Genomic DNA, 24,764 nt, shown 5'->3' with positions numbered 1-24,764 from the left:
ATGAGTTGGAGGCCGACTTCATACACATGATGTAGAGGTGTCCAGTAATAGATACATTCTGGTAGGAGGTTACCACCTTCTTGTCATCCCTAATAGCAATACCAATTCCCCTGGATCCCTTGGTGTGCCTGTTTGGGGTTGTGGAAGAAGATAATTGGGACCATTTATATTAAAGTATTTCTCCAAGAGATGCTATTTTTGGCCAAGAAATTAATTGCTCTGAGATGGATGGGTAGTTAACACACCCAACACTGAGATCTTGGGTAGAACTTGTCAATTCAGTGATTCCATATGAAAGCACGGTCTATCAAAATAGAGGGTGCCCTGAGAAATTCTATAAAATATGGGACTTCTGGAACTCATCACTAACCAGTGGCTAAGAATATTAACGTGTGTGTGAGGGGGGGGGGGGAGGGGGCCCAAACCACATTTACAGGTGCAGCGGTTTTTCCAGCAAAAATGTTAATTTTTAGTTATGTAAATAGTTATTGGGTTTTGATCTCCAAGTTTCAAGGTCGACGTTATATGCGATCCAGTAAATGTATCCTGAGATACCAAGGTAGAATGTGTGGTTAGATGTATGTGAAATATATAACCACAGTGTAACATTGCTGGACGGTTTATGACCAGACATGGAAATGAGCGCTACTAATTCATACAATGTTGCTTTTAATTTTGTAAACCAGTGTAATAAGAAAGTGTATTCCTGTTTATGGACATGGAAATGTTTGTTATTAAGTATATTTTCACTTAACAAAGTAAGAAAAATTATGGAATGTCTCATCCCAGTTATTCTGAAAATATTTTTTTCCTTAGGCCTCTTTCACACTAGCATCGGTAGAGTTAGGAAACTGGCATGTCTCCTCAAACCCATGGGCAATATGCAGCCAGTCTTGCTGTTTTGGCTCAGGCATGACCGACTGATGCAATCGTGACCAAATTTGTGAGCCCGTACAATGCCTGAAATTGTTTTTTTTCCGATTAGGAACTCCAAATGTAGTGCCGCATAGGACAGGCCAGTTGCTAGAAGAAAAAATTAAAACATTTTTAGGACATATTCAGCCAACATCATACAAAGGTTACGTCAACATAACATTTACAATGGAGAGTGCAAACTATGCCCTGCCTCAACAAGTTACAGCACGTATACAATGCCTAAGGAACATAGAATAAAAACAATGAGCAAGTAATATGAAAGCCATAATTATCTTGTTTAAATTTTAAAATAAGCCGCCAAACAAAAAAAACAATGTATGTATATAAAATACATCAAATACATACGAAACATACAGTTTTTGAACATACCGTAAATTAAGTAGAAGCCGCTCCTCAGTGGAAATAGCCTTGCGCATCAAGGTGTCCTTATAGGTGATACCAGGCCGCAAAGTCTCAAGAAGAATATCAAATGTGGCCAGGCTCATCCGAGTATATTGGTAACTTTTGTCTGGATGGCTGCGGAGTGAAGTGTAGAGACTATGAAAATGGCCTATTGTCACCCGTTTCTTCATAAGTGGATGGACCCACATTCTTCTCCGCCTCCTCGGATCCACAATCACAGGGTAAGGTGCCCCAAAACGCTGTGACAAAACCCAGTGTAAAAGCACCTGTTCAGTGTGGTTAAAGGTTAGCCTATATGACATGTTGCAGACAAATCAGCAGCTCACAAAATACACCATCAAAAACTCAAGCCAAGCAAGGAGGAGAGGACTTGTAATTGAGCCAATAAATAGGGTCCAACATTAATTTTGTAATGATTTTCAGGCCAGGGATCCTTCATTTGCTCATTTTGCAAGTGTGTGAGAAAATCTCGCCATACGGATGACACACACAGAAAAAAAATCGCATCATCACATTGCACACGGATGACTTACGGATCACCATGCGGAGAACATTTGTGCTATTCTCAGCAGACAAAATCGGACAGATTTTTTATACACTGTGTGTGAGTCCGGCCTATGAGTGTATAAGTATTTTCCCCACTGTATTGTACTTCATGATAGAGGTATACTTTCTTCGATATGACTTGCATTTATTTGTGAAAAAAATTGGAAAAAATGTAGAACAGTTTTCACATTTTCAAACTTTTATTTTTTAAATTCCCTTAAATCAGAGTCATGTTACACCGAATAGTTAACAATAACATTTCCCTTATGTCTACTTTACATCAGCGCAATTTTTGAAACATTAGTTTTTTTTGTTAGGAAGTTAGGAGGGTTAAAAGTTGACCAGCGATTTCCAATTTTTACAATAAAATTTACTAAACCTTTTTTTATGGACCACATCACCTTTGAAGTGACTTTGAGGAGTCTATATGACAGAAACTACTCAAAAGTGACACCATTCTAAAAACTGAACCCCTCAATGTGCTCAAAACCACATTCAAGTAGTTTATTAACCTTTAATGAGCTACGCAGGAATTAATGGAATGTGTAAGTAAAAATTAAACATTTTAAAATTTTTCACAAAAATGTTACTTTAGACCCAAATGTTATTTTCACAAGGGTAACAGACAAATAATGCACTCCAAAATGTGTTGTGCAATTTCTCCTGAGCACGCCTACACCCCATATGTGATTGAATAGTACTGTTTGGGTGCATGGCAGGGCTCGCAAGGGAAGGAGCGCTATTTGTCTTTTTGAACAGCAGTCCCAGTTTCTCCTATGTGATGTATATACAGCAGTCCCAGTTTCTCCTATGTGGTGTATTTAAAGCTGTCTCAGTGTCTCCTATGTAATGTATATGATTTACAAAACTTAATATGACAAAAAGTTGACTGCTCCCCTCTCCTGGCCGACACAAACCTGGAAAAGCAGCTTGGAATTCATGTTTTTAAAAATTTTCCAATTCATTTTTAAAAAATGTATCTATTCTTGGATGGAGGAGCTGATTTCCTCCTTCTTCCAATTCATTAGAGTTGAAGAGTTTGGTTCCAGGGTTCAAGAGGACCGTTCTCAGGATCACTGGGGGTCCCAATGGTCAGACCCCCGGTGATTAGTAAGCTAGCCACCATCTTATGGATTGGAGGTAAATTAATATTTTGGGAATAACCCTTTAAGGCTGCTTGTGTATACTGTACATCCAACATATACAGCGGGAAAATCAACCAGCGTATAGAAAGGACGTATCCATAGATCCTAAGATCTGGACATATGCCATTAGAGCCTGGCTGGGGAACCGCCTTCTCAGAATGCTAAGATCCATATAACCCCACCCACACCACTGATTGTCAGCTTTCTGTGTACACTGTGCATAGGCAGAAAGCTGCCAATCAGTGGTGTGTGCGGCGTTATATAGAGACTTGGTAGATCTGCCACAGAAAAAAACTGATTTTATCAAAACTGCAGCAAGTAGCCCAGTAAGTGACACATCGCTGGAATCAGGCTCTCAGCCCCTACATTTTTCTGCCCTCGGAATACATAGCAAAAACCTGATGACAATTTTTTAATGAGTTATACGGAAGGTAAACATTTTCCTTGGCTATCTTATTCTTCCAATATATTTGTCTCTCAATATAGATTCCTAATTATACATCAGTCTCAATGCAGCATAAAACCGTACGGACAGTGATGTACGGACCGGTCGCAGGTCTCTGAACCCAAGCTCAACGGTCTCGTAAAACGTGTTTGGCTCTGATGCCACTAATTAGCCACTAGTGTTCCCTTCTATGTATACAAATATCATAGTAATATGAGTATACAGGGGCCGATGAGAGGACGCAGGCGGAGTAAGGAACCTCAATCAGGCCCACTGGGGTGTGGATGAACCTACTGAGGGGAGGGTTAATTTGGGGGAGTAAATGCCCCCCGGACTAGTCCACAGATTGTCTGCATGCTATATACACAAGGAGGTGAATTTATATAATGCAAGAATCACATAATTATAATGCAGGACTAAAGCTGTGCAGCCTACGGGGGCGGTGTGGGGACCTGACCAGTTCCCTTTAATAAACCAAAACTCCCTAAAAATGGCAACAGATATATGATACTGCAATATATCAATGACAGCTGAGATATTCCCACATCAGGCCAAAATATGCATTAAAATGCCAATGAAATTTTCCACACATCCCCGGCCCTCTGGGCAGAATATTTGTAATTACCCGATCTTACATCACTTAGATTTTCTCCGTATAATTTCAATTGCACGACATAGCCATTCCCAGATACAGCAGTGACAGCCCCTACAATATACCCGACAGCCAGCAACGCATCCCCAGGGTATCAATGGGTTACTTACATCCAAACGTGGCAGCAGTCAGGAAAAGAAGGCAGTGGATCACAGGCGTGAAGCTGGAGGCCATGAGACCCCTATGTAGGGAGCAGGGAAGATCAGGAGCAGCTTTGTGCAGTCACATAATATGACAGCATCACCTTCCTCCTCTGTACCAGGGTGCTGTCACCCTCTAGTGGAAGTAGGTGGAACTGCACAGAGACATTGAGACAGAGGCAAAACTCCTTGTAATAACTTTTTTTTTTACTTTAATATGCCGCAATGAGGTTCCCACCGCATAATCTTGTTGATCAGGTTTTAAAAAAGTTAATTTCATTAAAAAATCAATTGAACTTCATTATAGTACATACTGTATAGAATGGTGGTAAGACCCCTCAGAGGTGGGACTGCCAATGGTAATGCATGGGCAAAGTAAACCAATAGTAAGGCTGATCATTCACAACATAAACACCACCTGACTTATATTGTGTAGGTCCGCCTAAATGTTCCAAAAACTGCTCTAATTTATCAAGGCAGGGACTCCACCAGGTGTCTCATGGTGTCCCGTGATATCTGGCCCCAAGAGGAGATCCTGGAAACTTGAGGCTTCCTAACTTACAGTTTTCAGGTTTATATGTCTCATTGGGCCCCTCTTCACTTTTGATTTTTCCTCCTTGTTTTCCAACATATGTACCTCTTTTCATTTTTTTTTCCATACAGTTGCATCTGAGCTTGATTTTTTTTTAGGCCCAATCTGTAGTTTTTACCATCACTATTTTGGGGCCCATGAGCTTTCTTATCTCTTACTGCTTTGTCTTTATGGGAGGTGAAATGACCGAAAAATAGTGGTTTCAATTTTATTTTTCATTGTATTCATTTTATTATTGGCGCTCACCTTATGGGATAAATATTATATTTTATTGTTTTGAACTTACAGTACAGACCAAAAGTTTGGGCACACCTTCTCATTTAAAGATTTTTCTGTATTTTCATGACTATGAAAATTGTACATTCAAACTGAAGACATCAAAACTATGAATGAACACGTGGAATTATATACTTAACAAAAAAGTGTGAAACAACTGAAATTATGTCTTATATTCTAGGTTCTTCAAAGTCGCCACCTTTTGCTTTGATTACCGCTTTGCACACTCTTGGCATTCTCTTGATGAGCTTCAAGAGGTGGTCATCGGGAATAGTTTTCACTTCACAGGTGTGCCCTGTCAGGTTTAATAAGTGGGATTTCTTGCCTTATAAATGGGTGTGGACCATCAGTTGTGTTGTGCAGAAGTCTGGTGGATACACAGCTGATAGTCCTACTGAATAGACTGTTAGCTGCTTTTTTCTTGCCATAATACAAATTCTAAGTAAAGAAAAACAAGTGGCCATCATTACTTTAAAAAATTAAGGTCAGTCAGTCCGAAAAATTGGGCAAACTTTGAAAGTGTCTCCAAGTGCAGTGACAAAAACCATCAAGTGCTGCAAAGAAACTGGCTCACATGAGGACCGCCCCAGGAAAGGAAGACCAAGAGTCACCTCTGCTTCTGAGGATAAGTTTATCCGAGTCACCAGCCTCAGAAATCGCAGGTTAACAGCAGCTCAGATTAGAGACCAACTGTTAAGAGGAGACTTTGTGCAGCAGGCCTTCATGGTAAAATAGCTGCTAGGAAACCACTGCTAAGGACAGGCAACAAGTTGAAGAGACTTTTTTGGGCTAAAGAACACAAGGAATGGACATTAGACCAGTGGAAATCTGTGCTTTGGTCTGATGAGTCCAAATTTGAGATCTTTGGTTCCAACGACTGTGTCTTTGTGCGATGCAGAAAAGGTGAACGGATGGACTCTACATGCCTGGTTCCCACCGTGAAGCATAGAGGAGGAGGTGTGATGGTGTGGGGGTGCTTTGCTGGTGACACTGTTGGGGATTTATTCAAAATTGAAGGCATACTGAACCAGCATGGCTACCACAGCATCTTGCAGCGGCATGCTATTCCATCCGGTTTGCGTTTAGTTGGACCATCATTTATTTTTCAACAGAACAATGACCCCAAACATACCTCCAGGCTGTGTAAGGGCTATTTGACCAAGAAGGAGAGTGATGGGGTGCTACACCAGATGGCCTGGCCTCCACAGTCACCAGACCTGAACCCAATGGTTTGGGGTGAGCTGGACCGCAGAGTGAAGGCAAAAGGGCCAACAAGTGCTAAGCATCTCTGGGAACTCCTTTAAGATTGTTGGAAGACCATTCCCGGTGACTACCTCTTGAAGCTCATCAAGAGAATTTCAGAGTGTGCAAAGGAGTAATCAAAGCAAAAGGTGGCTACTTTGAAGAACCTAGAATATAAGACATAATTTCAGTTGTTTCATACTTTTTGTTAAGTATATAATGCCACATGTGTTAATTCATAGTTTTGATGCCTTCAGTGTGAATGTACAATTTTCTTAGTCATGAAAATACTGAAAAATCCCTGAATGAGAAGGTGTGTCCAAACTTTTGATCTGTACTGTATATATGTGGTGATACTAAATGTAACGGGGTCTACCGTGCTGGAGTACCTCTTTCAGTACCACCCCGTGTTTCAGGAGGTTCACTCTGCTTTGGCTGGAGTCTGAATGAAGGACGCTGGCTGGAATTCCTTGGTTACATGGGCGCATATAAAACATCACTGCTTCTCCACGTATTTCCAGTCTGACAACACTTTACTCACAGGACACAGAATATATCACACAGATACAGAGGGCAGGCCAATTGAAAAGCGGCAGGCCAGACATACATTACAATAGCCGCAGGTGGCAGGAGCCTGACAATATTTACTGTGGGAATTACAAAGGTGGGGGAGGTCAGAAGGGGGATATCTTGTCCCCTCTGCCCAGGGGCGCAGCCTGTGGGCTGATGCATTAGGGATATGCATCTCACATGGAACCTATTATACACACATATAACTGCACAACATTCTGGGTGCTGAGGGGTTCTGTAACACGTAACACGGCTCCCCTTTTCAGCAACGCGATCGGCATACACAGTCTGATCCTTAACGGATCGGTTTGGGGATGACCGAAGTTTATGGGGTTGGCACAAGTTCCGTTTGTCGACTTAGTCCATCGGCGTTACCGTTTTGTTTGCCGGGTCTGTAGTGGATGGTGAAGTCCAGAGGTTGTAGGGCTAAACTCCACCGCAGTAATCTGGCTTTGTCTCCGGAGACCCGATTAAGCCAGACTAGGGGATTATGGCCCAAGTATGGTTGCAACTTTTTGAGTGCCCATACTACCGCCAGGCACTCCTTCTCGATGGCCGCATAGCTTACTTCACGGGGCAGTAGTTTCCGACTCAGGTAAGCTACCGGGTTTCTTGGCCGTCTGGCCCAACTTGGCTCAGTACTGCCCCCAATCCAAACATAGAAGCGTCTGTGTGAACAAGAAAATGTTTAGTTGGATCGGGTGCAGCCAATACAGGGGTATTGGTGAGGGCGTCCTTTAGCTGGTGGAAGGCTTCCTCACACTCTGGGGTCCAGGTTACCAGGCGGGGTTGGTTCTTACGGGTCAGATCAGTGAGGGGCTTGGCTACGCTGCTGTAATTAGGAACGAATTTCCTGTAATTCCCCACTGTCCCTATAAACGCCATGACCTGGGTTTTAGTGCGTGGGGTGGGCCATTTGGCTGTGGCCTCAATCTTGGCTGGTTCTGGTCGCTGTTTCCCACTTTCCACCCAATGCCCTAAATACTGAACCTCTGCTTTGCCCACGTGACACTTGTGTGAGTTCAGGGTGATTCCGGCCTTTTGTATCCTGTCCAATACTGTCTCTAGGTGATTTAGATGCTCTTCCCATGTCGCGCTGTAGATGGCAATGTAGTCCAGGTAGGCACAAGCATAGTACTGGAGACCATCCAGAAGCCAGTCAGCCAGCCTCTGGAAGGTCGCTGGGGCATTCTTCATCCCGAATGGCATAACTCAAAACTGGAATAAGCCGAACGGGGTGACAAATGCCAACTTGGGAATAGAATCAGGGCTAAGGGGAATCTGCCAGTAGCCTTTGCATAGATCGATGGTGGTCAAATACTTTGCCTCCGCCAGCTGGTTTAACAACTCATCCACACGCTGTATGGGATACGCATCCGTCACCGTTTTCTCATTGAGCTTACGATAGTCTACACAAAACCGTGTAGTCCCATCCTTGTCGGGCACTAACACTATGGGGGATGCCCAGGGACTATCTGACTCTTCCGTGACCCCTAAACGCAACATCTCTTGTATCTCTTGTCGCATCCCTTCTCGTACAGACTCAGGGACGCAGAAGGGGTTTTGTCGCAGGGGGGGGGGGGTCTGATCCTGGGTCTTAACCTTGTGTTGTGCCAGGCGAGTGTACCCTGGTCTCCCCGAAAACATCCTCTGTCGCTGCCTCAACAACGCCTCCGCCTGCTGTCTCTCCCGGGGACCTAGGTCTTCACCCAAGTGTACCTGGTCCCATGTTTTAGACTGAGTCCTTTCCCCTAAGACATCAGGCAAGGGAAGTCTGGCTAAATCATCTGCTTCAGGTGCACAGATGGACATTACCTCTTCAGGGCGCTCCCGGTAGGGCTTCAGCATATTCACGTGGAACATGCGGATAACCTTGGGGTCGTCACAATTGGCGACATTATAGGTGGTGTTGGCTATTTTCCCCACTACCTGGTAGGGCCCCTGCCATGCAGCTTGGAACTTGTTCTGCCTAGTGGGCTCTAACACCAGGACCTTCTATCCTATTTCCAAGGTGCGTTCTCTGGCCCTCCGATCGTACCATACGCGCTGGCGCCGCTGGGCCACCTGCATGTTCCCACGTACAGCCTGGGTCAGCGCCTGTAGGCGGTCCCGGAATTCCAGCACATAGGGTATAATAGGTACCCCTCTGTTGTGAATTCTGTGGCTGAATTCACTCCTGTGGTCACAAGTGGTACTGCAGCTTCTGAGCTTCCTCCCTCAGGTGTTCTGGTGAGCTCGTTAACTGCTTCATTACTTAACTCCGCCTGATGCTGCTATCCTTGCTCCTTGTCAATGTTCCAGTGTTGGATCTGAGCTTCTCCTGACTGTTCCTGTTACCTGCTGCTCTGTATAGCTAAGTGCTTTTTTGCTATTTTGTTGCTTTTTTTCTGTCCAGCTTGTCTTTTGTTTTGCTGGAAGCTCTGAGAAGCAAAGGGTGTACCGCCGTGCCGTTAGTTCGGCACGGTGGGTCTTTTTTGCCCCCTTTGCGTGGTTTTTGCTTTAGGGTTTTTTGTAGACTGCAAAGTTCACTTTACTGTCCTCGCTCTGTCTAGAATATCGGGCCCCACTTTGCTGAATCTATTTCATCCCTACGTTTTGTCTTTTCATCTTACTCACAGTCATTATATGTGGGGGGCTGCCTTTTCCTTTGGGGTATTTCTCTGGGGGCAAGTCAGGCCTATTTTTCTATCTTAAGGCTAGCTAGTTTCTTAGGCTGTGCCGAGTTGCATAGGTAGTTGTTAGGCGCAATCCACAGCCGCTTTTAGTTGTGCTTAGGATAGGATCAGGTGTGCAGTCTACAGAGTTTCCACGTCTCAGAGCTCGTTCTTTTGTTTTTGGGTATTTGTCAGATCACTGTGTGCGCTCTGATCGCTAGGCACACTGTGTCTCTGGATTGCCTTTATAACACCTCTCATTAGCAGACATAACACCCCTCTATGATGCCCTCCCCTTCCCAGTGTTCTAGCTCTAAGTCTAGGGGTCCCCTTACCCGTCTCCCATATACCAGTTCGAACGGGGAGAACCCAGTGGATTCTTGGGGCACCTCCCGATAGGCAAACAGGAGGTGTGGCAAGAATTTCTCCCAGTCCCTGAAGATCCTGGTAAAAGTTCCAATGAGTTGTTTTAACGTCCCGCTAAAGCGTTCACACAACCCATTGGTTTGCAGGTGGTACGGGGCGCTTCTAATTGACTTCACGCCGCACAGCTTCCACACTTGGTTGGTCACCTCTGCTGTAAACTGGGTACCCTGGTCCGAGATAATCTCCTGGGGAAATCCAACCCGTGAGAAAACCTGGATCAGGGCAGCCGCTACCGTCTCTGCCAGTATGTTATGTAACGCAACCGCCTCTGGATACCGTGTGGCATAATCTACCACTGTCAATATATACCTTTTCCCTAACGGACTGGGTTTGGCTAACGGCCCTATCAGATCGACCGCTACTCGGCTAAATGGTTCCTCCACAATGGGGAGGTGGCGTAATTTGGCCTTGCATCGATCTCCCCTCTTGCCAATGCGCTGGCAACTGTCACAGGTCTGGCAGTATTGACGAACATCATAGTTTACCCCCGGCCAAAAGAAGTTTTGTGTCAGACGATGCCTGGTGCGACTGACACCGAAGTGCCCGGCCAAGGGTATGTCATGAGAGATTCACAGTAACTCCTGCCTATACTTCTTGGGAACTACCAGCTGTCGTTTTATAGTGGGGCTCGTCCCTATGTGGTGCTGCTCTGTGATCCGGTAGAGGAGTCCCTGCTTCCATACAAACTGTTCCTCTTCCAGTACCCCTCTCCCCTCCTGTGCCTTCCCACGATATCCCTCCAATGAAGGATCCTCAAGTAACTCCCTCTTAAATTCATCTGGGGTGGCCCAAGAAATGTGTCTGGCTATGGGAAAACGTGTAGGGCTGGGATGTCTTACCTGGGCCTCCTCTGAGTGTGATTCCGCCTCCGCAGCTCGAGCTTGTCTCCGGGTGGTCACAGGATATGTCTCCGCCAGAGGGGCAACCGAGAAGGTAGACAACATGGGCCCCAAGTCATTTCCCAGCAAGACGTCTGCAGGCAAATCCTCCATAAAGCCGACCTCAACAAGGCCATCCCCGACTCCCCAGTTCTGGTGAATCCTGGCAGTGGGCAGTCGATGTATGGCTCCCCCTGCTACACAGACTGCCACTATCCGGTCCGTCTTCTCTTGGCCCGGACGAGATGAGGCTATACAAGGGTCAAAGTTGCCCTGGAATCTCTTAGTTCCTGCATACGTTTCCCATTAACCCACACAACCTGTCGATGCTGTTGTCGATTATCTGCCCGGGCTGCCTGCACGGGGTCTACTTCATGCAGCACTTCCTCCATCTCTTCCACCCCCTGGTTATTCATAGCCCCCAATGCCGGGTCAGCTTCGCCTTGGTAGCAGTGTACAGTGGCCCGGCTGAAGGTAGCTGTTCCCGCCTTTCGCCACTGGGTATGCTGAGTCCGGTTGGGACATTGTCTTTGCAGGTGTCCCAGCTGACGGCAGGTGTGGCATCGCGCCCCAGGGGAACTGTGGTAGGCTGGGTTTCTAGCTGGTCCCCCTACAATCTTCGGTGGTTTGGGGCCCTGCAGTTCCATGGGCGGACCCCTAGTGACCATCTTTGATCCGGACAACTGAGGCCTCCTGGCGTCATGATGTTCAGCGGCCAGACGAGCGGCCTCCTCAAGAGTCGTTGGCCGCCTGTCCCGAAGCCATTCCTGTGTCTCGGGGGTTAGTCCATTAAAGAATCGTTCTAACAAGAGCTGGAGGATGTCCTCCTTAGTGGTTGCTTGGCTCCCTTGTACCAACTGTAGCAGTGACCGCCGTAATTTACAGGCCCATTCAGCGTGGGTATCGGTTACGCGTTTTATAAGTCCGCGGAACATTTGGCGGTATGCCTCTGGTGTCAGCGCATACCGAGCCAAGATCACTTCTTTGATCCGCTCATAGTCCATACAGTCCTCATCAGGTACCGTGCGATAAGCGTCCCCTGCCCGGCCTGTCAGCTTGCTGGCCAGAATCTGAACCCGTTCCTCCGGCTTCACTTGATGAAGGGCACACTGCCGCTCAAAGTCGTGAAGAAAGCCATCAATGTCTTCCTCTGCCTCCCCCAACTGTCAAAAGGCATTATACTGGATCTTTTTGTGGCTTACTGTTGAAGGTACCTGGTCGGAGGCCAGAGCTCCCCCTGCTCGCTGACTCTCCGCTCTGCCATCTCCATCTTGGCCAGCTCCCCTTTGGTCTGCTCTGCCATCTCCATCTTGGCTAGCTCTATCCTGGTCTGCTCGGCCATCTTTTCCTTCAGATCACTACGCACATCAGCCATCACCTCTCGTATGATCTCTACTGCAGGGTTTGGGCCATAGAACGCCAGTCTGTTCTTTACCTCCCTCTGGAATTCAGTCTCCTCCACATTCACATTGGGGGGCGCTGCACTGTCGTGTTCCATGATGGCTGCTATCAAATCCGCTTTTGTTTTGTTGCTGGCGATTAACCCTGGGGCTTCCACCAGATCTTTTAATGTAGTCCTCTTTAACTTCTGGTAGTTGTTTTCCATTCATTCCTATCCTCCTGTAGACAGGGTCTACCGTGCTGGAGTAGCTCTTTCAGTACCACCCCGTGTTTCAGGAGGTCCACTCTGCTTTGGCTGGAGTCTGAATGAAGGACGCTGGCTGGAATTCCTTGATTACATGGGCGCATATAAAAGCTCACTGCATTTCCATGTATTTCCAGTCTGACAACACTTTACTCACAGAACACAGAATATATCACACAGATACAGAGGGCAGGCCAATTGAAAAGCCACAGGCCAGACATACATTACAATAGCCGCAGGTGGATGGCGCCTGCCGATATTTACTGTGGGAATTATAAAGGTGGGGGAGGTTAGAAGGGGGATATCTTGTCCCCTCTGCCCAGGGGCGCAGCCTGTGGGCTGATGCATTAGGGACATGCATCTCATATGGAACCTATTATACATACATATAACTGCACAACATATTCTGGGTGCTGAGGGGTTCCGTAACACGTAACACTAAATATCCAAATTATTTTTTTAAAACATTTTTTGTTTGTTTTTTGTATGTTTTTATTGGATCACCCAATGGGCCTCTAACCTGCGATCCATCGATGGCTTGTACACTACACTACTTTGCTGTAATTATTCCGATACTCGTAAATGTCAATCTCACTACTGACAGAGGCTTCTGGGCGGTTCAAATAAATTTGATTGCAGCAGTTACACTGTATAACACAGCCGGCATCCATGCTGTATGGAGCAAGCTCAGCTCTGGAGCCTGCTCCATAGATGCAGTGCGCGTATACAGCATGTATCATGAGTGGAAGTTTGGGCTGAGTGTCCGCCCCTCCACCCCTTGGTACAGTGGACCCTGACACTTGACCAGGTATGCCAGGTGCTGGTGCCATCTGTGACAGGTAGGGCTTGTTCTTCCAGCACCTCTCACAGATGTTCTATCGGTCTGAGAAACCTTAAATCCTTTGTCGTGATCCTCAAATAGTTTCTGAGCTTTTTTTTTCAGAGTGGTATGTCACATTATCCGGCTAGAAGAGGTCTCTGCTACCACAAAGGGTGTTACTCGGTCTGTCCATTATTTAGGTAGCTGATATATGTCACATCCATGTGAATGCCAGGATCCAAGGTTTCGCAGCAGAGCTTTATCCAGTGCAGCAGTATGGCTCCTCGTCATAGTGCATTCTGGTGCTCTCATCCCCAGGTCATTACAATTCAGAAGCTGATGCAATGGATGATTGTAAAAATAGACGATGGGCTTGATGGCTGGTAATGGGTGCCATGATATTTCTAAAGATTAGCATCACTTTTCTCAGATGGCATACTGTAACAACCCTGCTGGCATCACTGCATGGCCTCCCATCCACCACCTGCCTGATACATCAACTTACGCACTCCGGGCCATGCTGTGAGTTCTGTCTGTTGCCAGCTCCATACTGTGTGCCTCATGTTGTCTGCCTGCTCTGTGCATGCTTCCTGGCTGTGTGCATAGGGGGCGGCACTGGCAATTCCAGATTCTTATTGAGACTGTGTGCACCTCCCTAACTTGTCCCCGGCCAATTGCCTAGAGGCCTCTGATACTTAAGGCATCCTCACCCATTGTAGGATGCCTGAGCAAATGATTTCCCTCAGTATCTTGCTACTGAGCTGCCAGGTCCTGTCTCTGCTTTCTGGGGGCTTCAATACCCAGGCCTATATCCATGTCGAGTTCATGTATCCGTGTCTGTCCCTGTCAGTACTCTGGTCTATGTCCGTTCCTGTTGTTCCTTGCTTGTTTACCTTTCCCACTCTGCTGTGCGTACCTCTGTGTTCTCTCCCTCCTGCTCTGCTCAACTTGTGGCTCTGTGCCTCTCTGCTCTGCTCGCCACAACCTGTGGCTGTGCGCCTCTATGCTCTGCTCGCCACCAGCTGTGGCTTTGCGCCTGACTGCTTCCCTCTCCGCAACTTGTGGCTCTGCACCTCTCTGCTCTCTGCCACCTGTGGCTCTGCGCCTTCCTGCTCTCGTCGCCCCCTCTGTTGGTTCAGCTCTTAGCTCTGCCTCCAGCGGTTCCGCTCTTGGCTCTGCCTTCAGCGGTTCAGCTCTTTGCTCCACCTCCTTCTTCTCAGCTCTTGGCTCTTCCTCCTGTGTTTCTGCTTTGCATCCGCTCTTGCAGTTTTGCTCTTCCTCCGTTCAGTAACTTGAGGGTCAGGCTCCTACCTGTTCCCATATTCCTTTTTGTCTGAACAGGTTTCTACCTGTTTCCATATACCTGCCTGAATTCCAGTGCCTACCTGTCCTGCCAGAGTACCAGCCCTGTCTGCCTGTCCTGCCAGTGTCTCAGATGTGCCCATCTGCCTGCCAGTGTCTCAGCCATACCCGTCTGCCTGCCAGTGTCTCAGCTGTGACTGCCTTCTTACCTGTGTTCCGTCCCCCGATGGGATCAGTAGCCACAGCCAAACACCACCCTGGAGTGGCACCTGGCAGCTCAAGATAGGTGCTTAGTTACGGCCTCCCAGGGTAGTCTGGTTAGTGGTCCAGTGCGGCCACACCTCCCACGCTCGCGCCAACCAGCCAACATGCGAAAGTTACACATGATCCTAAGAATCCTGTTCCAAAAATGGTTGATTTCCACTGAAAATCTACATGAACAGATGATGTTGAGGTAAATAAGGATCGGGTGTTTGAAAATTATTCTCCTGATGCTTTTGTTTACACGGGAGATGATTCTCAGCAGCGGTTCCCTCATATAGAAACACAGGAAGGCTGAGCTGAGTGTTGTGTATTTAGGAGACGGGAGGAAGATGTCAGCTAAACGATCATTTGTCAGCTTCTAATGGGTAAGGCCAGCTTTTGGCCTCTTCATTGGAGGAGCGCTTGTGAACTGACGGCCTAAGTGAGCTCGTTCCTCACGGTAGCATTGATGACCAAAGGTCACAGTGGCTTGTCCATTGCAGAAGATGGTGGGCTGGAGGCCAAGAAGTTTGGCACAAGGCCTGTAGAGACCCTGAAAAGTAGAGCATCTGGCACTTTTTGGGAGAGAACGATTAGCCTAATATTTCTATGCAAGACCCAGAGATAGTCATTGCGGGCAGACTGGAAACTTCTCAACAGTCATTTTAGTCAAGAGGGTACTGAGTATATGACTGTAAGCCATCATAAAAGTTCTCTCATTTCAAGTACGGCTGCTGAGACTCCCACTATGCGGGAAAGACCTGAAGCCCCCTATGTGAATGGGGCAGGAGTGGGCATGTGTGACCACCACTTCTACAGACAGTGAATGGTACAATAGTGGTACATAATCGCTTCTATTACATTTACACAGGTGACTTTTGGATCCTCACTCCTGAGAATGATGGACGTCCCAGCAGCGAGACCCCCAGCAATCATACAACTATAGCCTCTCTTGAGGACAGGTGACACCTAGCGAATTAGGAAAATGTGTGTGTAAAAAAAGTATCACATGACCTTAAAAAGTGCAAAGTGTGAATATATCCAAGAATTACAGAGAATAGGTACTGATCTGCCAAAATCACAGCACGGGTTCACATCTTGCTTTTATCTTATGTTTGGTGTGTATTTTCCTGACTTCTGTGCCAATCAGGCCCACAGGTTACAACATACTTTTAGCGATGTCGCTCTAGAAACATTGATCGATCTGTATTCCCCACGGCCGCACCTCATTTTCAGTTATCGCCCCTCCACGCACCCTAGATGTTCTCAGATAGCAGAGCTCTAATGATGGGACAACCCAATATCACATACAGAAAAACATTCAGCGAGGTCGGACAGGACTCCCCTATTTTTGTGCGATTTTTTTAGAAGTTGCCAAAATTGACAATTCCACTTTACAAGAAAAGATGATTCACGAAAAAAAAAAGTGTACAGCTCATGAAACATTGTGACGCCTTTCTTAATGTATTCACCAGTAGAAAATATTATGCGCTTACAGCTCACCTCACAAATGCTCCGTTAGATCCATGGGAAGTGCTCAGATGAAAATTCTGGTTTCAAAGGAATCGATAAACCTACAGAAAAAAAAGACGTCAACTAAGAATTATTTTTAAATACTTGCAAATCACCCAACTTCTTAAAATCTCAGGGCGGTCTGCATATAACTGCAAGGACTTTTTAAAAGTAAACTGCAGAGTTAGCAGCTGCAGGGAAATCATACAGCTGCTGTCAGTAACAGCCAGAATCCCCATAGAGAAGGCAGAGATGACTTATTACCATCTCTGCCTTCCTCATCACTGCAGAGACAGCACTAAACAAGTATAGGAAGCAGAAACAGCGCTTCCTCCTCCGGACCACAGAGATCATACGATCGCCGGACCCCGGAGCTGTGTGGTGTTATTAATCCCAGATTATCTCTACAAGTGCAGGCCGGAGGCTGAATTACCCCTGTAACCGACCCTAATGTGCCAGCACCAGTTACAGGGGAAATCACCAGTTACATGAAATGTATAAATATTGAATTGTCCACCCCACAAAGGTCTTTTATGACCTAATGGGGTACAATGTATGAAATAAATGAAAAATAATAATGTCTGTAAAGTGCTGTGAAATTAAAGGTGCAATATTAGCAAGTAAATAAATAATGAAAAAATAAAAATAAAAAATGAAAAAAATACCAACAAAATAATAAAAAAAATTAAAGGCCAATCTGTATCCCTGTTTCTAGCCCCGCCGAACCCTCCGTCCTCCAACTATTCAATGTATAAAAATAATTGCTACCTAACGGGAACCCAATTCAGAATATATGATACGGCTCCCATTTGGTGCCTAACAATAAAAACGTGAAAAACAAGCCAGATATTTCCTCTTTTTGTTTTTACACTTTCCCTCGATAGCAAAGAAAAAAATATATTAAAAAGATAAGAATATAAAAATGAAAAAAAAAAAAATAGATTAAAATAAGGTTCAAACAAGGAGTCATAAAATAAAGAGGCAAAAATTATTTGGATGCTGAAATGAGAAAACATTTTAGAGTTATTAAAAAAAGCATTTAAGAAAAAAAAATCTAAAAAATAAAAAAAAAAGTGTCTGGTCGCGATATGGTTAATGATTTTTGATTCTCGATTATCACTGATTATTATATAAAGAACTTTATCACTCTGCAACCAAGCTTTATTAGCGCTCTCTAACCAGAATTAGCGAGAGCCAATGGGATTGCAGATCGTCATTCTCACGCTGCCGTCGCAGGCTGATGACATCATAAGACAAACTATGGTAATTGTACAAGTAGTATCTCTCCGCTACACAATATAGTCCCAAAATGCAAATCGCTTTACTGCAACGGTTTCACGTACGAATAACGGAGATGGTGACGGTTATTATCAGCGATCTGGGTTATTATTGCATTGTGAGCGATTAGATTGGAAGGTTTTACCTGGGATGTAGAGAAGATCTCGTCACTCGCGCAAAGGCTTTTGGGATGTGTGCTGCGCGGTAGACGGCGGAAGGGTCCAGTCACCACTGGGTTGTGGCTAAATCCCAGTCGGCTAAAGGACCAGGTCCCTCTGTGCACTGGGATTTAGCCGGCTCAGTATAGAGAAAGCTAAATCCCAGTCGGCTAAAGGACCAGGTCCCTCTGTGCACTGGGATTTAGCTTTCTCACACAGAGGCGGCTATTTCCTAGTTGGCAGAGGGACCAGGTCCTTTAGCCGACTTGGATTTAGCCTGCTCTACTGTATATAAGAAGGCTAAATCCCAGTAGACAGAAGGACTTATTGTATATAGATACATATCAATACTGTCATGTGATTTTTTTTTGAGCCGCAGACTAAATATGACATCTGATCACACATTTATTTATATGTGACGATTATACGCAAGAATTTTCCCCTTAATCCCAGTGTGTACAATATTCTGCGCCAATCTCATCTGCATCCCGTTTTATTTACTGGTGATCATTTTTGTAGATCACACAACCACAGATTTTTTTCCATGCATGCACCTAGGAGTGTTTTAACCCTCGGGCGATTTTCCATTTTTTAACATTTTTTTTCCTTCCCATAACTTATTTTTCCATCCACATCGCCGTTGGGATTTTTTTTTTTATTTTGGCGGGACGTTATTATTGATACCATTTTGGCGCGGATACCATGTTTTGATCACCTCTTATTTCATTTTATGGCAATGTTGCAGCGACAAAAAAAAACGTAATTATGGCATTTCGAGTTTACTTCTCGTTATGCCGTTTACCAATCAGATTATTTTATATTTTGATTGGTCAGACCTTTCTGAACACGTCAATTCCCAATTTATTTTATTTTTTTAATGGAGCAAAAGCGATATTTTTTTTTTCTTATATTTTTATGATATATGACGTAACTTGTAGATCACACAACCACAGATTTTTTTTCCATGCATGCACTTAGGAGTGATTTAAGGCCATGTTCACACAGTGCGTTTTTTACTGCGGAACCGCAGCGGTATTGCCGCTGCGGTTCCGCAGCAGTTTTCCATGCAGGGTACATAACAATGTAACCCTATGGAAAACAGTCACTGCTGTGCACATGGTCCGTAAATTCGTTTAAAAAGCCGCGCAGAATAGCTGCGGCAAAAAAGGAGCATGTCACTTCTTTTTCCTGAACCGCAGCGGTTCTGCACCCATAGACCTCCATTGTGAGGTCAAAATCGCAGTAAAACCCGCAGATCAAAAATATATCTGCGGGTTTTACTGCGATTTGATGTGCAGAACCGCTGCAGCAGGAAGTGCGGGGAAGCGGGCGGAAGTGCGGGGAAGCGGGCGGAAGTGCGTGGGCGGAGTGTGGCTGCCCCCCCGTGCTCCGATCCCGCCCCCCGTGCTCCGATGCCCCCCCCCCCCCGTGCTCCGATGCCCCCCCCAGTGCTCCGATGCCCCCCCCGTGCCCTAATCTCCCCCCCTTATACTTACCCGGCGTCCCGGTGTCCGTCCGGCCGTCTTCTCCCTGGGCGCCGCCATCTTGCAAAATGGCGGGCGCATGCTCAGTGCGCCCGCCGAATCTGCCGGCCGGCAGATTCGCTCCAAAGTGCATTTTGATCACTGAGATATAACCTATCTCAGTGATCAAAATAAAAAAATAGTAAATGACACCCCCCCCACTTTGTCACCCCCATTGGTAGGGACAATAAAAAAAATTAAGAATTTTTTTTTTTTTTCACTAAGGTTAGAATAGGGGTAGGGGTAGGGTTAGGGGTAGGGTTAGGGTTAGGGGTAGGGTATTTTCAGCCATTTTAGCCCTAAAAAGCTTCCTAGGAAACACACAGTCTCTGCATAGAAAACTGCATAAAAAAAGGATAAAAAAACGCATCAAAAAAGGACAAAAAAAGGACCAAAAAAAGGACCTGCGTTTTCTGCCAAGAGCTGCAGTTTTTTAAAAAAACTGTCCTGAAAAAAAAAAGGATGGAAATCCTGAACGTGTGAACATACCCTAACTCTCCGGCGATTTTCATTTTTTTTAATATTTTTTTTCCTGCCCATAACTTATTTTTCCATCCACATCGCCTTTGGGATTTTTTTTTATTTTGGTGGGATGTTCTTATTGATACCATTTTGGCGCGGATACCATGTTTTGATCACCTCTTATTTCATTTTATTGCAATGTTGCGGCAACCAAAAAAAAGTCATTATGGCGTTTTGAGATTTTTTCTCTTTGTGCCGTTTACTGATCAGATTATTTTACATTTTGATTGGTCAGACCTTTCTGAACACGTCAATTCCAAATTTCCAATTTTTTTTTTTTTTTTTTTAATGGAGCAAAAGTGATTTTTTTAATATTTTTATGATATATGACGTAACTACATCATGCGTTGTGAAGGGGTCAATTCTATAACTATTGGCCAAATGGACAAAGTCCTTCTGCCGACTTGGATTTAGCCTGCTCTCTGTGAGAAAGCTAAATCCCAGTCGGCTAAAGGACCAGGTCCCTCTGTGCACTGGGATTTAGCTTTCTCACACAGTCGGATATTTCCCGGTTACAGAGGAACCAGGTCCTTTATCCGACTTGGATTTAGCCTGCTCTATATAAGAATGCTAAATCCCAGTAGATAGAAGGACCCTTATTGTATATAGATATATATCAATACTGTCATGTCATTTTTTTGCAGTAATATTGAGCCGCAGACTAAATATGACATCTGATTAATTGTCACATATAAATAAATGTGTATACGCAAGAATTTTCCCCTTAATCCCAGTGTGTACAATACTCTGCGCCAATCTCATCTGCGTCCCGTTTTATTTACTGGTGATCATTTTTGTAGATCATACAACCACAAATTTTTTACATGCATGCACCTAGGAGTGTTTTAACCCTCGGGCGAATTTCCTTTTATTAAAAAATTTTTTTCCTTCCCATAACTTATTTATTTTTCCATCCACATCGCTGTTGGGAATTTTTTTTATTTTGGCGGGATGTTCTTATTGATGCCATTTTGGCACGGATACCATGTTTTGATCACCTCTTATTTCATTTTATTGCAATGTTGCGGCGACCAAAAAAAAAGTCATTATGGTGTTTCGAGTTTTTTTCTCGCTATGCCGTTTACTGATCAGATTATTTTACATTTTGATTGGTCAGACCTTTCTGAACACGACAAGTCCAAATTTGTGTATTTTTTTTAATTGAGCAAAAGCAATATTTTTTTTCTTATATTTCGATGATATATGACGTAACTGCATCATGCGTTGTGAAGGGGTTAATACTGTAATTATTGGCCAAATGGACCAGGTCCTTCTGCCAACTTGAATTTAGCCTGCTCTCTGTGAGAAAGCTAAATCCCGGTCGGCTAAAGGACCAGGTCCCTGTGAGTGTTTTAATACTATAGGAGGCTAAAGGACCAGGTCCTTCTGCCAACTTGGATTTAGCCTGCTCTCTGTGAGAAAGCTAAATCCTGGTTGGCTAAAGGACCAGGTCCCTCTTCGTGTTTTAATACTATAGGAGGCTAAAGGACCAGGTAGGGTTGAGCGACCTTGACTTTTTTAGGGTCGAGCCGGGTTTCGCGAAACCCGACTATCTCAAGAGTCGAGTCGGGTGAAATCGGCCGATTATGGCGAAAAGTCGAGGATCGACCGAAACACGAAACCCAATGCAAAGGCAATGGGATTTTTTTTCTCTCTCTCTCTCTCTCCGCTGCCCACGTCGTGCAAAACTTTCACAACGTCCGTCGGCCCGACGCATTGCGACGAAAGATGATCTACTAGATCTAGCAGGCTAAAGGACCAGGTCCTTCTGCCAACTTGAATTTAGCCTGCTCACTGTGAGAAAGCTAAATCCAAGTGGGATAAAGGACCAGGTCCCTTGAAGTGGTTTAATACCAGACTTAGGCTAGGGTCACATTGCGTTATGTGACCGCGATTAACGGACTGTTACACCGCAGCATAACGCGGTGTAACGTAGTCAGTTAACGCCGCCATAGCCTGTAATGGCGAACGCATCGCTAGCGCACGCCCACATTGGGCGTGCGCTAGCAATGTGCCGTCATTTGAGTGACGGACCGCGAACACTGCTTGCAGCGTTTGCGGTCCGTTCCTCGCTAGCACAGATCGGGGACCTGCGCTAGCGGGATCGGCTAATGCGATCCCTTTTGGGACATTGCATCAGCGCAGTCCATAGCGCTATGCGCTAAACGGACTGCCCTAACGCAATGTGACCCTAGCCTTAGTAAGCTAAAACACCAGGTCCTTCTGCCCACTTAGATTTAGCTTGCTGTATGTAACAAATTCTAGTGGGCAACGCAGTCCAACAGTGATTCACCATCTGATGCACTGTAATGATTCCACTGGTTCACTGTTGGACTTCCGTACTGTAGTGCCCCTGTGTCACGCAGGGGGCAGTCCGGCAATCCAACCTACTACAATGTTTCCGCCAGGTTATGCATATTGCCGGTCACTGTGCTAATTGAGTTCACCTCAAGTGACAGTTGACAGCTCAGAGGGTTCTGTAATAACCGCAAACTGTAATCTCCATTGACCTCACAGGTGGTGGCTTCCATGCCACCCTTAGGCCGGCGTCACACTCGGCGTAAGACAATACAGTCTGTAATTTACGGCCGTAATACGCAGAAAAGTCCCCAAAATAGTGGTCCATATCTCCTCCGTAGGCAGGGTGTGTCAGCGTATTTTGCGCATGGCATCCTCCATATGTAATCCGTATGGCATCTGTACTGCGAGATTTTCTCGCAGGCTAGCAAAACCGACATATGGACATACAATGGATCCATGTGCTCAAAAAATCGTAACATATATATATATATATATATATATATATATATATATATATATATATATATATATATATATATATATATATATATATATATATATATATACATATACATATACATATATATATATATATATATATATATATATACATATACATATATACACACACACACACACCAAGTAGCAAAAAAGAAGGCAGCACTCCAAAAGTTTCAGGTGAAAAAAAGGTGAAGTTTTAATCGACCCACATCACTGCGCGACGTTTCGGCTCACTGAGCCTTTTTCAAGCTTGAAAAAGGCTCAGTGAGCCGAAACGTCGCGCAGTGATGTGGGTCGATTAAAACTTCACCTTTTTTTCACCTGAAACTTTTGGAGTGCTGCCTTCTTTTTTGCTACTTGGTATACATGTTGGATAAATTGTTTGGACCATTTTATCCAGGGGGCTAGGCACATACAGGTCCTTCTCAAAAAATTAGCATATAGTGTTATATTTCATTATTTACCATAATGTAATGATTACAATTAAACTTTCATATATTATAGATTCATTATCCACCAACTGAAATTTGTCAGGTCTTTTATTGTTTTAATACTGATGATTTTGGCATACAACTCCTGATAACCCAAAAAACCTGTCTCAATAAATTAGCATATCAAGAAAAGGTTCTCTAAACGACCTATTACCCTAATCTTCTGAATCAACTAATTAACTCTAAACACATGCAAAAGATACCTGAGGCTTTTATAAACTCCCTGCCTGGTTCATTACTCAAAACCCCCATCATGGGTAAGACTAGCGACCTGACAGATGTCAAGAAGGCCATCATTGACACCCTCAAGCAAGAGGGTAAGACCCAGAAAGAAATTTCTCAACAAATAGGCTGTTCCCAGAGTGCTGTATCAAGGCACCTCAATGGTAAGTCTGTTGGAAGGAAACAATGTGGCAGAAAACGCTGTACAACGAGAAGAGGAGACCGGACCCTGAGGAAGATTGTGGAGAAGGACCGATTCCAGACCTTGGGGAACCTGAGGAAGCAGTGGACTGAGTCTGGTGTGGAAACATCCAGAGCCACCGTGCACAGGCGTGTGCAGGAAATGGGCTACAGAGAAGCAGCACTGGACTGTTGCTAAGTGGTCCCAAGTACTTTTTTCTGATGAAAGCAAATTTTGCATGTCATTCGGAAATCAAGGTGCCAGAGTCTGGAGGAAGACTGGGGAGAAGGAAATGCCAAAATGCCTGAAGTCCAGTGTCAAGTACCCACAGTCAGTGATGGTGTGGGGTGCCATGTCAGCTGCTGGTGTTGGTCCACTGTGTTTCATCAAGGGCAGGGTCAATGCAGCTAGCTATCAGGAGATTTTGGAGCACTTCATGCTTCCATCGGCTGAAATGCTTTATGGAGATGAAGATTTCATTTTTCAGCACGACCTGGCACCTGCTCACAGTGCCAAAACCACTGGTAAATGGTTTACTGACCATGGTATTACTGTGCTCAATTGGCCTGCCAACTCTCCTGACCTGAACCCCATAGAGAATCTGTGGGATATTGTGAAGAGAAAGTTGAGAGACGCAAGACCCAACACTCTGGATGAGCTTAAGGCCGCTATTGAAGCATCCTGGGCCTCCATAACATCTCAGCAGTGTCACAGGCTGATTGCCTCCATGCCACGCCGCATTGAAGCAGTCATTTCTGCCAAAGGATTCCCGACCAAGTATTGAGTGCATAACTGAACATTATTATTTGATGGTTTTTTTGTTTGTTATTAAAAAACACTTTTATTTGATTGGATGGGTGAAATATGCTAATTTATTGAGACAGGTTTTTTGGGTTATCAGGAGTTGTATGCCAAAATCATCAGTATTAAAACAATAAAAGACCTGACAAATTTCAGTTGGTGGATAATGAATCTATAATATATGAAAGTTTAATTGTAATCATTACATTATGGTAAATAATGAAATTTAACACTATATGCTAATTTTTTGAGAAGGACCTGTATATGTATATATATTAATAATATTTCATCCAGCGCGAGATAGCAAAAGCCGGCAATTGAATTACCGGCTTTAAACCTATCTCCTTCCTAAACCTGACA

The 24,764-nt window shown here is 44.8% G+C and overlaps 1 long non-coding RNA gene across 1 annotated transcript in view; it reads right to left on the bottom strand.

Annotated features, from left to right (window-relative positions):
- Window positions 1–535: 535 nt before the first annotated feature.
- Window positions 536–24,764, bottom strand: part of LOC138645826 (uncharacterized) — a 101,524-nt gene continuing 77,295 nt past the window's right edge. Inside the window, exons 2-4 of the long non-coding RNA XR_011314766.1 lie at window positions 16,418–16,488; window positions 1,306–1,452; window positions 536–1,023 (exon numbers count right to left, since the gene is read on the bottom strand). This is a non-coding gene — a long non-coding RNA (uncharacterized lncRNA). The remainder of the gene's footprint in view (window positions 1,024–1,305; window positions 1,453–16,417; window positions 16,489–24,764) is intronic.

Source organism: Ranitomeya imitator, chromosome 7 (assembly GCF_032444005.1).
Source record: "Ranitomeya imitator isolate aRanImi1 chromosome 7, aRanImi1.pri, whole genome shotgun sequence".
NCBI lineage: Eukaryota > Metazoa > Chordata > Amphibia > Anura > Dendrobatidae > Ranitomeya > Ranitomeya imitator.
This window is presented reverse-complemented; position numbering and strand designations above follow the sequence as displayed.